Source organism: Pseudophryne corroboree, chromosome 4 (genome assembly GCF_028390025.1).
Source record: "Pseudophryne corroboree isolate aPseCor3 chromosome 4, aPseCor3.hap2, whole genome shotgun sequence".
In the NCBI taxonomy this organism is placed as follows: Eukaryota; Metazoa; Chordata; class Amphibia; order Anura; family Myobatrachidae; genus Pseudophryne; species Pseudophryne corroboree.
This window is the reverse complement of record NC_086447.1, coordinates 611,967,003-611,980,710: the sequence shown is the minus strand read 5'-3', so window position 1 is coordinate 611,980,710 and position 13,708 is coordinate 611,967,003. Positions and strand designations below refer to the sequence as shown.

At 49.6% G+C, this 13,708-nt stretch overlaps 1 protein-coding gene across 3 annotated transcripts in view; it reads left to right on the top strand.

The window, feature by feature from the left end:
• Positions 1–13,708, top strand: part of ERMARD (ER membrane associated RNA degradation) — a 433,930-nt gene that overhangs the window by 113,438 nt on the left and 306,784 nt on the right. The window lies entirely within an intron of this gene.

Genomic DNA, 13,708 nt, shown 5'->3' with positions numbered 1-13,708 from the left:
GACAAGTGGACGTGACCAGCGTGGGATGTAGGTAAGTAATCTGTCTCTCATTTTTACAGGTACCCCTATTTAATTCTACTGGACAAGTGGACGTGACCAGCGTGGGATGTAGGTAAGTAATCTGTCTCTCATTTTTACAGGTACCCCTATTGGATTCTACTGGACAAGTGGACGTGACTGGCGTGGGATGTAGGCAAGTAATCTGTCTCTCATTTTTACAGATTCCCCTACTGGATTCTACTGGACAAGTGGACGTGACCGGCGTGGGATGTAGGTAAGTAATGTGTCTCTCATTTTTACAGCTACCCCTATTGGATTCTACTGGACAAGTGGACGTGACCGGCGTGGGATATAGGTAAGTATGTGTGAGTGTGTCAGTGTGCTTTAATAAATTTTTACTGTCACGGTGTGTGAGTTGTGTTTTTATTTGGGTATTTTTTCTGTTGTAGAACTACAGGTACCGGCGGGCCCGTTATTTCCCTGCATGTTGGTACTTGAGGTTCTCCAAGTACCAGCAAGCGGGGGAGGCTTTCTGGGCCTTGTAGTTCCACAACAAAAAACAATATTCTTTTTTTACTTACATGGCTATCAGCCTCCCATCCACAGCCCACGGATGGGGGGGACAGCCTCGGGCTTCACCCCTGGCCCTTGGGTGCCTGGAGGGGGGGTGACCCCTTGATTTAAGGGGTCCCCACTCCTCCAGGGAACCCCGGCCAGTGGTGACTAGTTGGGGGGGTAATGCCACGGCCGCAGGGACCTACATAAATGTGTCCCCCGGCTGTGGCATTATGTCCCTGGCTAGTGGAGCCCGGTGCTGGTTTTAAAAATACGGGGGGACCCCTACATCTTTTGTCCCCCGTATTTTTGGAACCAGGACCGGACTAAGAGCCCGATGCTGGTTGTCTAAATACGGGGAACCCCTGTCCAATTTTTTCCCAGTATTTAAACAACCAGGACCGGCTCAAAGAGCCCGAGGCTGGTTATACTTAGGAGGGGGACCTCATGCAGTTTTTTTTTACATTTTTAACCCATTCAGACCCTTCTCCATTAAGTTAATGGAAACCCTGGACAACAAAATTGCATTCATGTCCTCCTCCCACTCCCTTCCCAGTCCCAAACACTGATTATTATTTTTTTCTATAAAAATGTACAATACAACATCACAAGTATGATGAGCAGGCATGCAGCGGGCATTGGCAACTTTGGACTGAGTTGCAAATTAGTGGCGGAGGGCTGGGTCAGTTGATGGTGGGCGAGTTTGTAAGCCATTGGTGGTGTCATCGGCTCAGACGCAGTGGCGGGCATTGGCTTGGTGGCGGTAGGGTTCATCGACAGGATTCGGCGGACATTATGGCTGTAGTGCCTCACCGCACGCCACTGACCTCACCGCACGCCACTGGTGTGTGGGACAGTGTGCGTGTGTGTTAATTGTGTGTGTGGGACAGTGTGAGTGTGTGTTAATTGTGTGTGTGTGGAACAGTGTCAGTGTGTGTAAATTTTTGCAGTCCAGTGTGTGTGTGGGGGAGAGGAAAGTATGAGAATGTGTGTGTGTGTGTGTGTGTGTGTGTGTGTGTGTGTGTGTGTGTAGTCTGAGTGGGTGTGTGTAGGATTTGGGGGTGGCCAGTCTGTGTGTGTGTAATCAGTGTGTGTGGGATGTACTAATGGCCATTTACCGAAGAGAGATATGTATTAAACCACGGGCACTGAGATGCCCTTCTTACTCACCATCCAGCTGGGTGGGCGAGCCGGGCGGGTGGAAAGCCAGCAGCAGGGGCAGCATGCCAGATATCAGCAGCCGAGGGTGGGGGCTGTAATGCACATGCGGAGCCCAAAGCCGGAGATCAGCAGCATGCTGACCGGCAATAAGCAGCTTCTGCTTCCGCGTTCAACATGCTGCTGATCTCCGGCTTTGGGCTACGCAGGGTTCGGGCGATGGGTGTCCTCTGCCGGTGTACTGCAGCTCCGGGGGTGCGGGCTCCGGAGGCTTTCAGCACTGTTGAATATCCAGCTGCCCCAAGTATGTACAGCCCGCACCCTCTGCAGCTGATATCCGGCATGCTGCTGCTGGCTGTCCCCCCGCCCGGCTCGGCCACACAGCTGTATGGTGAGAAGGGCATTTCTGTTCCTGAGGTTTAACACATATGCCTCAGAAAATGGCCTCTGCGGTAAACGATACTAATGCTTACCGTGACAGTAACAGCGGGGAGGAAGGCGCACATCGGGATCCTGCAGCATGAAACAAGAACCCCTTCGGAGCGCAGCAGGCCACACTGAAAAGGGTGCATACCCGGTGCGGTGCTCTGCATCCCGGGTGGTGCCGAAGATGTGGAGTGTCGGAGGTGGCAGAAGCGCCGCAGCTTGGGGTGAGAAACCGCTGCAGCCCTTCCGCTGCTAAACTCTGCAATTAGTCTATTAAGGGGGTGGGCTCCCCTCATCATAGTGCCCCACAGGCCATGTTAATTCTGGGGGTAGGATCCCCTAACTCTATAATGGGAATTTTGGCTCATATCATGTGCTGTAACGTGAATTTTGGCTAATACCGTGTGCTATAATGTGAATTTCGGCTCATACTATGTGGGGTAATGTGAATTTTGGCTCATTCCGCGTGCTGTAATGTGTGTGTGTGTGGGGGGGGGGGGGGGGCCATTATTGATCTTGCCCTGGGCTCCAAAAACCCTAGTTACGCCTCTGTTCCTGACCTCTTGGAGACCATCAGGCTCATTCTTCAAATTGAGGTTGACGAGGAGCCTCCTACTACCGTTAAGAAACCAGATAAGTTTAAACGTCAGAAGGTGACTAAATTGCTTCTACCCCATTCTGACTATCTGGTTGACATACGTCAGGAATCCTAGGAATCTCCAGGAACGAAACTTTCACTGTCAAAAAAGATGCTAGCCCATTATCCCCTCGCGGCAGAGCTAAGTAAAAATTGTGAAACACCACCACGGGTGGATCATCAGGCTGCACGCCTGGTGGTGTCCTCGGCTCTGCCTGTCACTACCGTCACCTTAAGGAACCGACGGATAAGCGTGTGGAGGGTTGCTTGAAGTCCATTTACACTCTTGCAGGGGCTGTGCATAGACCCACTATATCAGCTACCTGGGCGGCGAAAGCTATTGAAACCTGGGTTCAGGAAGTTGAAGCGGAACTCCCTTCTAATTTCTCTAACGTCCTAGTGGATGCTGGGGACTCCGTCAGGACCATGGGGAATAGCGGGCTCCGCAGGAGACAGGGCACATCTAAAAAAGCTTTTAGGTCACATGGTGTGTACTGGCTCCTCCCCCTATGACCCTCCTCCAAGCCTCAGTTAGGTTTTTGTGCCCGTCCGAGAAGGGTGCAATCTAGGTGGCTCCCTTAAAGAGCTGTTTAGAAAAGTTTTTTTTTTTAGGTTTCATTCAGTGATTCCTGCTGGCAACAGGATCACTGCAACGAGGGACTTAGGGGAGAGATCTCCAACTCACCTGCGTGCAGGATGGATTGGGATCTTAGGCTACTGGACACTGAGCTCCAGAGGGAGTCGGAACACAGGTCAGCCTGGGGTTCGTCCCGGAGCCGCGCCGCCGATCCCTCTTACAGACGCTGAAGAAGACGGCAGAACGGAGGTCCGGAAACAGGCGGCAGAAGACTTCACAGTCTTCATGAAGGTAGCGCACAGCACTGCAGCTGTGCGCCATTGTTGTCACACGGCTCACTGACCTAGTCACGGAGGGTGCAGGGCGCTGCTGGGGGCGCCCTGGGCAGCAATATAAGTACCTTATTGGCAAAATAAATACATCACATATAGCCATTAAGGCTATATGTATGTATTTTAACCCAGGCCAGTTCTTAAAAACCGGGAGAAAAAGCCAGCCGAAAAGGGGGCGGAGCTTATTCTCCTCAGCACACAGCGCCATTTTCCCTCACAGAAAGGCTGAGGGGAAGGCTCCCATGCTCTCCCCTGCACTGCACTACAGAAACAGGGTTAAAACAGAGAGGGGGGGCACTGATTTGGCGATATAAATATATATTAAATGCTATAAGGGAGGAACACTTTTATAAAGGTTGTCCCTGTATAATTATAGCATTTTGGTGTGTGCTGGCAAACTCTCCCTCTGTCTCCCCAAAGGGCTAGTGGGTCCTGTCCTCTATCAGAGCATTCCCTGTGTGTGTGCTGTATGTCGGTACGTGTGTGTCGACATGTATGAGGAAAATGTTGGTGAGGAGGCGGAGCAAATTGCCTGTAATGGTGATGTCACTCTCTAGGGAGTCGACACCGGAATGGATGGCTTACTTGTGGAAGTACGTGATCATGTCAACACGCTGCGAGCCGGTTGACGACATGAGACGACCGGCAAACAAATTAGTACCTGTCCAGGCGTCTCAGACACCGTCAGGGGCTTGTAAAAACGCCCATTTACCTCACGGACACTGACTCCAGTGTCGACGGTGAAGAAACAAACGTATTTTCCTTTAGGGCCACACGTTACATGTTAAGGGCATGAAGGAGGTGTTACATATTTCTGATACTACAAGTACCACAAATAAGGGTATTTTGTAGGGTGTGAATAAACTACTTGTAGTTTTGCCTGAATCAGATAAATTAAATGAAGTGTGTGATGATACGTGGGGTTCCTCCGATAGAAAGTTATGGGCGGTATACCCTTTCCCGCCAGAAGTAAGGGCGAGTTGGGAAACACACCTTAGGGTGGATAAGGCGCTCACACGCTTATAAAAACAAGTGGCGTTACCGTCTCCAGATACGGCCGCCCTCAAGGAGCCAGCTGATAGGAAGCTGAAAAATAGCCTAAGAAGTATATACACACATACTGGTGTTATACTACGACCAGCAATCGCCTCAGACTGGATGTGCAGCGCTGAGGGGGCTTGGTCGGATTTCCTGACTGAAAATTTTGATACCCTTGACAGGGACAAGATTTTATTGTCTATAGAGCATTTTAAGGATGCATTTCTATATATGCGTGATGCGCAGAGGGATATTTGCATTCTGGCATCAAGAGTAAATGTGATGTCCATATCTGCCAGACGAAGACACGACAGTGGTCAGATGAGGCAGATTCCAGACGGCACATGGAAGTATTGCCGTATAAAGGGGCGGTCCATCGGACCTGGTGGCCATGGCAACAGCTGAAAAATCCACCTTTTGTTCCCCGAGTCACATCTCAGCAGAAAAGGACACAGTCTTTTCAGTCTCAGTCCTTTCGTCCCCATACGGGCAGGCGGGCAAAGGCCAGTCATATCTGCCCAGGGGTAGAGGAACGGGAAGAAGACTGCAGCAAGCAGCCCATTCCCAGGAACAGAAGCCCTTCACAGCTTCTGCCAAGTCCGCAGCATGACGCTGGGGCAGTACAAGCGGACTCAGGTGCGGTAGGGGGTCATCTCAAGAGTTTCAGCACGCAGTGGGCTCACTCGCAAGGGGACTCCTGGATCCTACATGTAGTATCCCAGGTGTACATTGGAAATTCGAGACGTCTCCTCCTCACAAGTTCCGGAAGTCTGTTTTACCAACGTCTACCTCCGACAGGGAGGCAGTATTGGAAACAATTCACAGGCTGTATTCCCAGCAGGTGATAATCAAAGTACCCCTCCTACAACAAGGGAGGGGGTATTATTCCACACTATATTGTGGTACTGAAGCCAAACGGCTCGGTGAGATCTGAAATATTTGAACACTTACATACAAGCGTTCAAATCAAGATGGAGTCACTCAGAGCAGTGATAGCGAACCAGGAAGAAGGGGACGAGATGGTGTCACTGGATATCAGGGACATTTACCTACATGTCCAAATTTGCCCTTCTCACCAAGGGTACTTCAGGTTCGTGGTACAGAACTGTCACTATCAGTTCAGACGCTGCCGTTTGAATTGTCCACGGCGCCCCGGGTCTTTACCAAGGTAATGGCCGAAATGATGATTCTTCTTAAAAGAAACTTGGACGCTTTCCTGATAAGGGCAAGGTCCAGAGAACAGTTGGAGGTCGGAGTAGCACTATCTTTAATAGTTCTACGACAGCACGAGTGGATTCTAAATATTCCAAAATCGTAGCTTTTCCGAGGACACGTCTACTGTTCCTAGGGATGATTCTGGACACAGTCCAGAAAAAGGTGTTTCTCCCAGAGGAGAAAGCCAGGGAGTTATCCGAGCTAATCGGGATCCTCCTAAAACCAGGAAAAGTGTCAGTGCATCATTGCACAAGAGTCCTGGTAAAAATGGTGGCTTATTACGAAGCAATTCCATTCGGCAGATTTCACGCAAGAACTCTTCAGTGGGATCTGCTGGACAAATGGTCCGGATCGCATCTTCAGATGCATCAGCGGATAACCCTATATCCAAGGACAAGGGTGTCTCTCCTGTGGTGATTACAGAGTGCTCATCTTCTAGAGGGCCACAGATTCAGCATTCAGGATTGGATGCTGGTGACCACGGAGGCCAGCCTGAGAGGCTGGGGAGCAGTCACACAGGGAAAAAATTTCCAGGAAAGTGTGATCAAGTCTGGAGAATTCTCTCCACATAGATGGAGCTAAGAGCAAAATTATAAGGCTCTAAACTTAGCAAGACCTCTGCTTCAAGGTCAGCCGGTATTGATCCAGTGGGATAACATCACGGCAGTCGCCCACGTAAACAGAAAGGGCGACACAAGAAGCTGGAGGGCAGTGAAAAAACTGCAAGGATTTTTCGCTAGGCGGAAAATCATGTGATAGCACTGTCAGCAGTGTTCTCTCCGGGAGTGGACGACTGGGAAGCAGACTTCCTCAGCAGGCATGACCTCCACCTGGGAGAGTGGGAACTTCATAGGGAAGTTTTTCCGCATGATTGTGAGCCATTGGCAAAGACCAAAGGTGGAAATGATGGCGTCCCGCCCGAACAAAAAACGGGACAGGTATTGCGCCAGGTCATGAGACCTTCAGGCGATAGCTGTGGATGTCCTGGTAACACCGTGGGTGTAACAGTCGGTGTATGTGTTCCCTCCTCTGCTTCTCATAACCAAGGTATTGAGAATTATAAGACATAGAGGAGTATGAACTATACTCGTGACTCCGGATTGGCCAAGAGGGACTTGGTACCCGGAACTTCAAGAGATGCTCACAGAGGACTAAGGGCCTGGGGAGCTAAGAAGGGACTTGCTTCAGCAGGTACCATGTCTATTCCAAGACTTACCGCGGCTGCGTTTGACGGCATGGCGGTTGAATGCCGGATCCTGAAGGAAAAAGGCATTCCATAAGAGGTCATACCTACCCTGGTCAAAGCCAGGAAGGAGGTGACCGCACAACGTCATCACCACATGTGGTGAAAATATGTTGCGTGGGTGAGGCCAGGAAGGCCCCACGAAGAAAATTCAACTAGGTCGAATTCTACACTTCCTGAAAACAGGAGTGTTTTGAGCCTAAAATTGGGGTTCTTTAAGGTTTTAAGTTTCGGCCCTGTAGAATTTCTTCCGAAAAGAATTGACTTCAGTTCCTGAAGTCCAGATTGTCAAGGGAGTATTGCATATACACCCCTTTTTGTGCCTCTAGTGGCACCGTGGGATCTCAACATAGTGTTGGGATTCCTTAAAATCATATTGGTTTGAACCGCTCAAATCTGTGGATTTGAAATATATCACATGGAAAGTGAACATGCTGTTGACCAATATCTCACATGGACAGTGACCATGCTGTTGGTCCTGGCCTCGGCCAGGCGATTGTCAGAATGGGCGGCTTTGTCTTACAAAAGCCCATATTTAAATTTCCATTCGGACAGGGCAGAACTGGGACTCGTCTCCAGTTTTCTTCCTAAGGGGGTGTCAGGTTTTTCACCTGAAACAACCTATTATGGTGCCTGCGGCTTCTAGGGACTTGGAGGACTCCAGGTTAATAGACGTTGTCAGGACCCTAAAAATATATATATATATATATATATATATATATATATATATATATATATATATATATATATATATATATATATATATATATATATATAGTTTAGGACGGCTGGAGTCAGAAAGTCTGACTTGCTGTTTATATTGTATGCACCCAACAAGATGGGTGCTCCTGCGTCTAAACAGACGATTGCACGTTGGATCTGTAGCACAATCCAACTTGCACATTCTGTGGCAGGCGTGCCACAGCCTAAATCTGTAAAGGCCCACTCCACTAGGAAAGTGGGCGCATCTTGGGCGGCTGCCCGAGGGGTCTCGGCATTACAACTTTGCCGAGCAGCTACGTGGTCAGGGGAGAACACGTTTGTAAAATTTTACAAATTTGATACTCTGGCTAAGGAGGACCTGGAGTTCTCTCATTCGGTGCTGCAGAGTCATCCGCACTCTCCCGCCCGTTTGGGAGCTTTGGTATAATCCCCATGGTCCTGACGGAGTCCCCAGCATCCACTAGGACGTTAGAGAAAATAAGAATTTACTTACCGATAATTCTATTTCTCGTAGTCCGTAGTGGATGCTGGGCGCCCATCCCAAGTGCGGATTGTCTGCAATGCTTGTACATAGTTATTGTTACAAAAATCGGGTTATTCTTGTTGTGAGCCATCTTTTCAGAGGCTACTTCGTTTTGTTATCATACTGTTAACTGGGTTCAGATCACAAGTGGTACGGTGTGATTGGTGTGGCTGGTATGAGTCTTACCCGGGATTCAAGATCCTTCCTTATTGTGTACGCTCGTCCGGGCACAGTACCTAACTGAGGCTTGGAGGAGGGTCATAGGGGGAGGAGCCAGTACACACCATGTGACCTAAAAGCTTTTTTAGATGTGCCCTGTCTCCTGCGGAGCCCGCTATTCCCCATGGTCCTGACGGAGTCCCCAGCATCCACTACGGACTACGAGAAATAGAATTATCGGTAAGTAAATTCTTATTTTTTCTGATAATGCTAGACAGTGTCTTTCTTATATTGTTACAGTCTCTCATTACATTCAAGAGGCGGCATCTGATGCCGGTGTCCTGGCGGCCAAGGCATCTACTACGTCCATTCTAGCTCGCAGGATTCTCTGGTTGCGATCCTAGTCTGTTGACCTGGACTCTAAAAAGACCTTGGAGTTGATGCCCTTTAAGGGGAACATACTGTTTGGGGAAGACCACAACAAGATTGTTGCTGATTTAGCATCAGCTAAGACTGCTTGTCTGCTCAGTACTACTCCTTCGGCTCTGAAGGCTAAGAGTACTTCCTTTCGGCCTCCGAGTAAAGCAAAGGGTCAGGCGTACCCAAACAAGCCACGCTCTTCCAAACGCACCAAGCCCAAACCAAACCGTGCCTGGGCTGCCCGTCAACATGCTTCCAAAACGGACAAGCCTGCTGCATGACGGTGCGGGCCTCCCCCTGGGGGATCCCAGGGTAGGAGGCCGACTTCTACGGTTTGCTCAGGTGTGGTTAAAGACCACTTTGGAAGCCTGGGTAAGGGAAGTCGTCACTCACGGTTACGCCATCTCTATCAAGAAACGTCCCCCTCATCGGTTTTGCTCAACAAACATCCCTTCGGATCAGTAAAAGCAAAGACGCTCCATCTGGTGGTGCAATCTCTCCTGGATACAGGAGTGATATTGCCGGTGCCTCTGGCTCAGAGGGGCAGGGGGTACTATTCCACGCTGTTCCTAGTCCTGAAACCGAATGGGTTCTCCCAGCCCATTCTCAATCTCAAGTCTTTGAACAAATTTGTGAAGGTTTCCAAATTCCGTATGGAAACTCATTGTTCTGGCCTTGGAGCCCATGCACTATATGGTATCCCTGGAGCTACAGGATGCTTACCTCCATATCCCTATTGCCATGTTGCATCAGCAATACCTGCGGTTTGCTATTGGCAACCTACATTACTAATTTCAGGCTTTACCTTTTGGTCTGACCACGGCTCCACAAATTTTTACCAAGGTCATGGCGGTTATGACACCTCTCCTCCGCCATTAGGGCATCAGGATCCTACCGTATCTGGACGATCTGTTGATCCTGGCAACCTCACCAGAGGTTCTCCTTCGTCATCTGGAACAGACTGTCCAATTCCTACAAGCTCACGGGTGGCTCATCAACTGGAAAAAAATCCTCCCTGGTCCCTGCTCAGAGCATGGCGCACCTGGGAGCGTTGTTGGACACACACAAACAGCAGTGTTTTTGTCTCCGGACAAGGTCTTGAAAATTCAGGACAAAATAAGACTCTTACTAACTTGCCCACATGGGTCAATACACTCGGCGATGCAAGTACTGGGCCCCATGGTGTCTGCTTTCGACATGGTAGAGTACGCTCAATTTCACTCTCGCCCTCCAGAAGTTAATTCTCTCCAAATGGGACGGCCTACCCCACCGGATCAGGACTTTCATAACTCTGGAGGTTCGCCTGTCTCTGTCTTGGTGGCTCCAGGATCAGCGATTGAGCAGGGGTCGTCCCTTCTGGATCCCCAACTGGGTCCTTCTGACGACGGATTCCAGTCTGAGGGGTTGGGGCGCGGTATTGGAGCAACACTCTCTTCAGAGTCGGTGGACCATGGAGGAGTCTCTCCTCCCAATAAACATTCTGGAACTGCGGGCAGTGTTCAATGCACTGACACTAGCCCTGTCTTGGATACAGAACAGGCCTGTTAAAGTACAGTCAGACAACACCACCACTGTGGCGTACATAAATCATCAAGGCGGCACTCAAAGCCGCATGGCAATGAGGGAAGTGTTAAGGATACTACAGTGCGCAGAACGCCATCTGCCAGCCATATCGGCAGTGTTCATTCCGGGAGTCCTCAACTGGGAAGCGGACTTCCTCAGTCGTCAGGACGTACACGCCGGAAAGTGGAGCCTTCATCCAGAAGTCTTTCAACTCCTAGTGGACAAGTGGGGCCTACCAGATGTAGACCTGATGGCGCCTCGACACAATCACAAGGTTCCGGTCTTCGGAGCAAGAACAAGGGGTCCTCAAGCGGCATTCGTGGACGTACTGGCAATTCCATGGAACTTTCGGTTGCCGTACGTGTTCCCTCCAGAGTCACTCCTGCCCAGGGTGATAAGGAAGTTCAAGCAAGAAGGAGAGATACTACTTCTACTAGCTCCAGCGTGGCCCAGATGGCATTGGTTCTCAGACCTACAGGGTCTCTCGATAGAGCGTCCTCTTCTACTTCCACAACGCCCAGACCTCCTCGTTCAGGGCACCTGTGTCTACCAGGATTTGGTCCGTCTGGCTTTGACGGCGTGGATCTTGAAGCTTCTGTCCTAGGGGCCAAGGGTTTTTCTGATGCGGTCATTCAAACTATGTTGAAGGCCGTAAACCAGCTTCGGCTCGAATTTATTACAGGGTCTGTCATTCTTATTTCACATGGTGTGCTGCTAAGAATGTTGACGTATTCACATTCAGTACCGCCAATCTGTTGGCCTTTCTACAACAGGGCCTGGACTTAGGCTTGCGTCTGGCCTCGCTCAAGGTTCATATTTCAGCCTAGTCTATTTGGTTTCAGAGAAAGATTGCGACTTTGCCTGAAGTTCATACCTTCACTCAGGGTGTTCTACGAATTCAACCTCCCTACGTTCCTCCTGTGGCTCCTTGGGATTTGTCGGTTGTTCTGGACGGACGCCTTGCAAGAGGCTCCTTTTGAGCCCCTAGTGTCGGTGGACCTTAAATGGCTTACTCTTAAGGTCTTGTTTTTGCTGGCTGTTGCCTCTGCAGATTTAGGTGCCTTATCTGGTCGGTCACCTTACATGAGTTTTCACCGTGACCACCCTGGTTTATCTGCCTAAGGTGGTGTCTTCTTTCCACCTTAACCAAAAGAACGGAGTCCGTTCTCTTTGGCTTTCACAAACGTGGCTGGCCTGCAAATAAGAAGACCTTGGCCAGATGGATTAGAATGGTGATTGCACATGCTTATGTACAGGCTGGCCTTCCAGCTCCTGATACCATTAAAGCCCATTCTACTCGGTCTCTTGGACCGTTTTGGGCGGCCCTGCCGTAGTGCGACCCTTAAACAATTGTGCAAGGCGGCGACGTGGTCTACAGTGAACACGTTCATAAGGTTCTATGCCTTTGATACTTCTGCCTCCCAGGATGTTTCCTTTGGACGTCGGGTTCTTGTTCCCGCTACAGTGCGTCCCCTCCCATGAGGAACTGCTTTAGAACATCCCCGATGTTATTCCCTGTGGAATACCAGTGTACCCCGCTGCAGAAAAGGAGATTTATGGTAAGAACTTACCTTTGTTAAATCTCTTTCTGCGAGGTACACTGGGTTCCACAGGGCGCCCACCCTGACACACTTAGCTTCTTTGGGTTGGTATGGCATTAGCCGCTGGTACCTTCTCCTGTCGTGTGAATGTGGTGCTGTGTGGCTACTAACTGTTATGGTCTCTTTTCTATCTGTTATTGCATTGGACTGATTAACAAAACTGAGCTCCTGTGCACGGAGGCGGGGTTATAGAGGAGGCGGTGCAAGGCATCCTGGGACAGTCAAAGCTTTAGTCTGTTTTTGCCTCACCCCGATGTTATTCACTGTGGAATCCAGTGCAGAGGCGTCACCGGGTTTGTTGACACCCGGTGCGCACCCCTGATCTCCTGCCGCGATCGCGGCAAAAAGGGGTGTGGCCTCAGGGGCGTGGCTTCACAGGGATCCTGGAATCATCACTCTGGGGGCGTGCCCAGCATCTCCGGAGATGCTGGGCTTCCCCCAGAGACTGTCTCAGTACGCTGTCGGCTCCTCTGCTATGACAAGAGCTTGGTACTGTAGCAGAATTTCACACTGCAGCACCTGGCTCCTGTCACTGCAGAGGAGCTGACATTTGGTGTCACACCCATGTGCGGGCCGCACCCGCCTTGTGACGCCACTGATCCAGTGTACCTCGCAGAAAGAGCTTTAACAAAGGTAAGTTCTTACCATAAATCTCCTTTTTCCATGTGACTCCTTTATTATACTGGAGTCTGTTATAATACAGTACTGGGCTTCAATATTTTGTATTATTTGGCTGTTTCAAAATAGACATCATAGATTGTAAACTCACTAGCAGGGCCTTCCTACCGGTCTGTCTTTTTGTTTGTTTGTTTTTTACCCAGTTTTGTTCTATTACTGTTCTAATTGTAAAGCGCAACGGAATATGCTGCACTAAATAAGAAACTGTTAATAAATAAAATAATAAATAAATGTAGCTAACAGTGGAACAAAACTAACACTAGTATACCTGTATGACAACGAGTTTGCTGAGCACTATAAATGCTAATTCCATGTAACTATGTCTAACATATATCCTGCTTATGGGCCTAATTCAGACCTGATCGCTGTGCTGCAAATTACACTGTCCTGTGATCAGATAGTCGCTGCCCAGGAGGAGTGAAAATTCGCCTGTGCAAGTGTGCGATTGCATGTGTACGCTGTGCGAAAATTCCCCTCAGTCAGCGGACAGCTTCAAAACTCCTCCAGTGCGAAAGAATCAGGCTGATCGGGGCAAGAGCTGACATCACACAAGCTCCCTGAAAATGCTTGGGAACACCTGCGTTTTTCCAGACATTTCCTGAAAACCGGCAGTTACCACCCACAAACGCTCTCTTCCTGTCAATCACCTTGCGAACAGCCGTGCAATCGAATTTTCGCACCACCCTGTCTCTTTTTGGTGATGCACATTTGCATTGCTGGACCATTCACCTGTGCAGTAGTTCTATAATCGCCCGCTGTACGAAAACGCACAGCAGCGATCAGGTGTGAATTGGCCCTATGTTTGGTATGGCCAGTTTTCTGTAGCGTTGTGCAAAATATTTAACAAGGTTACAATATAA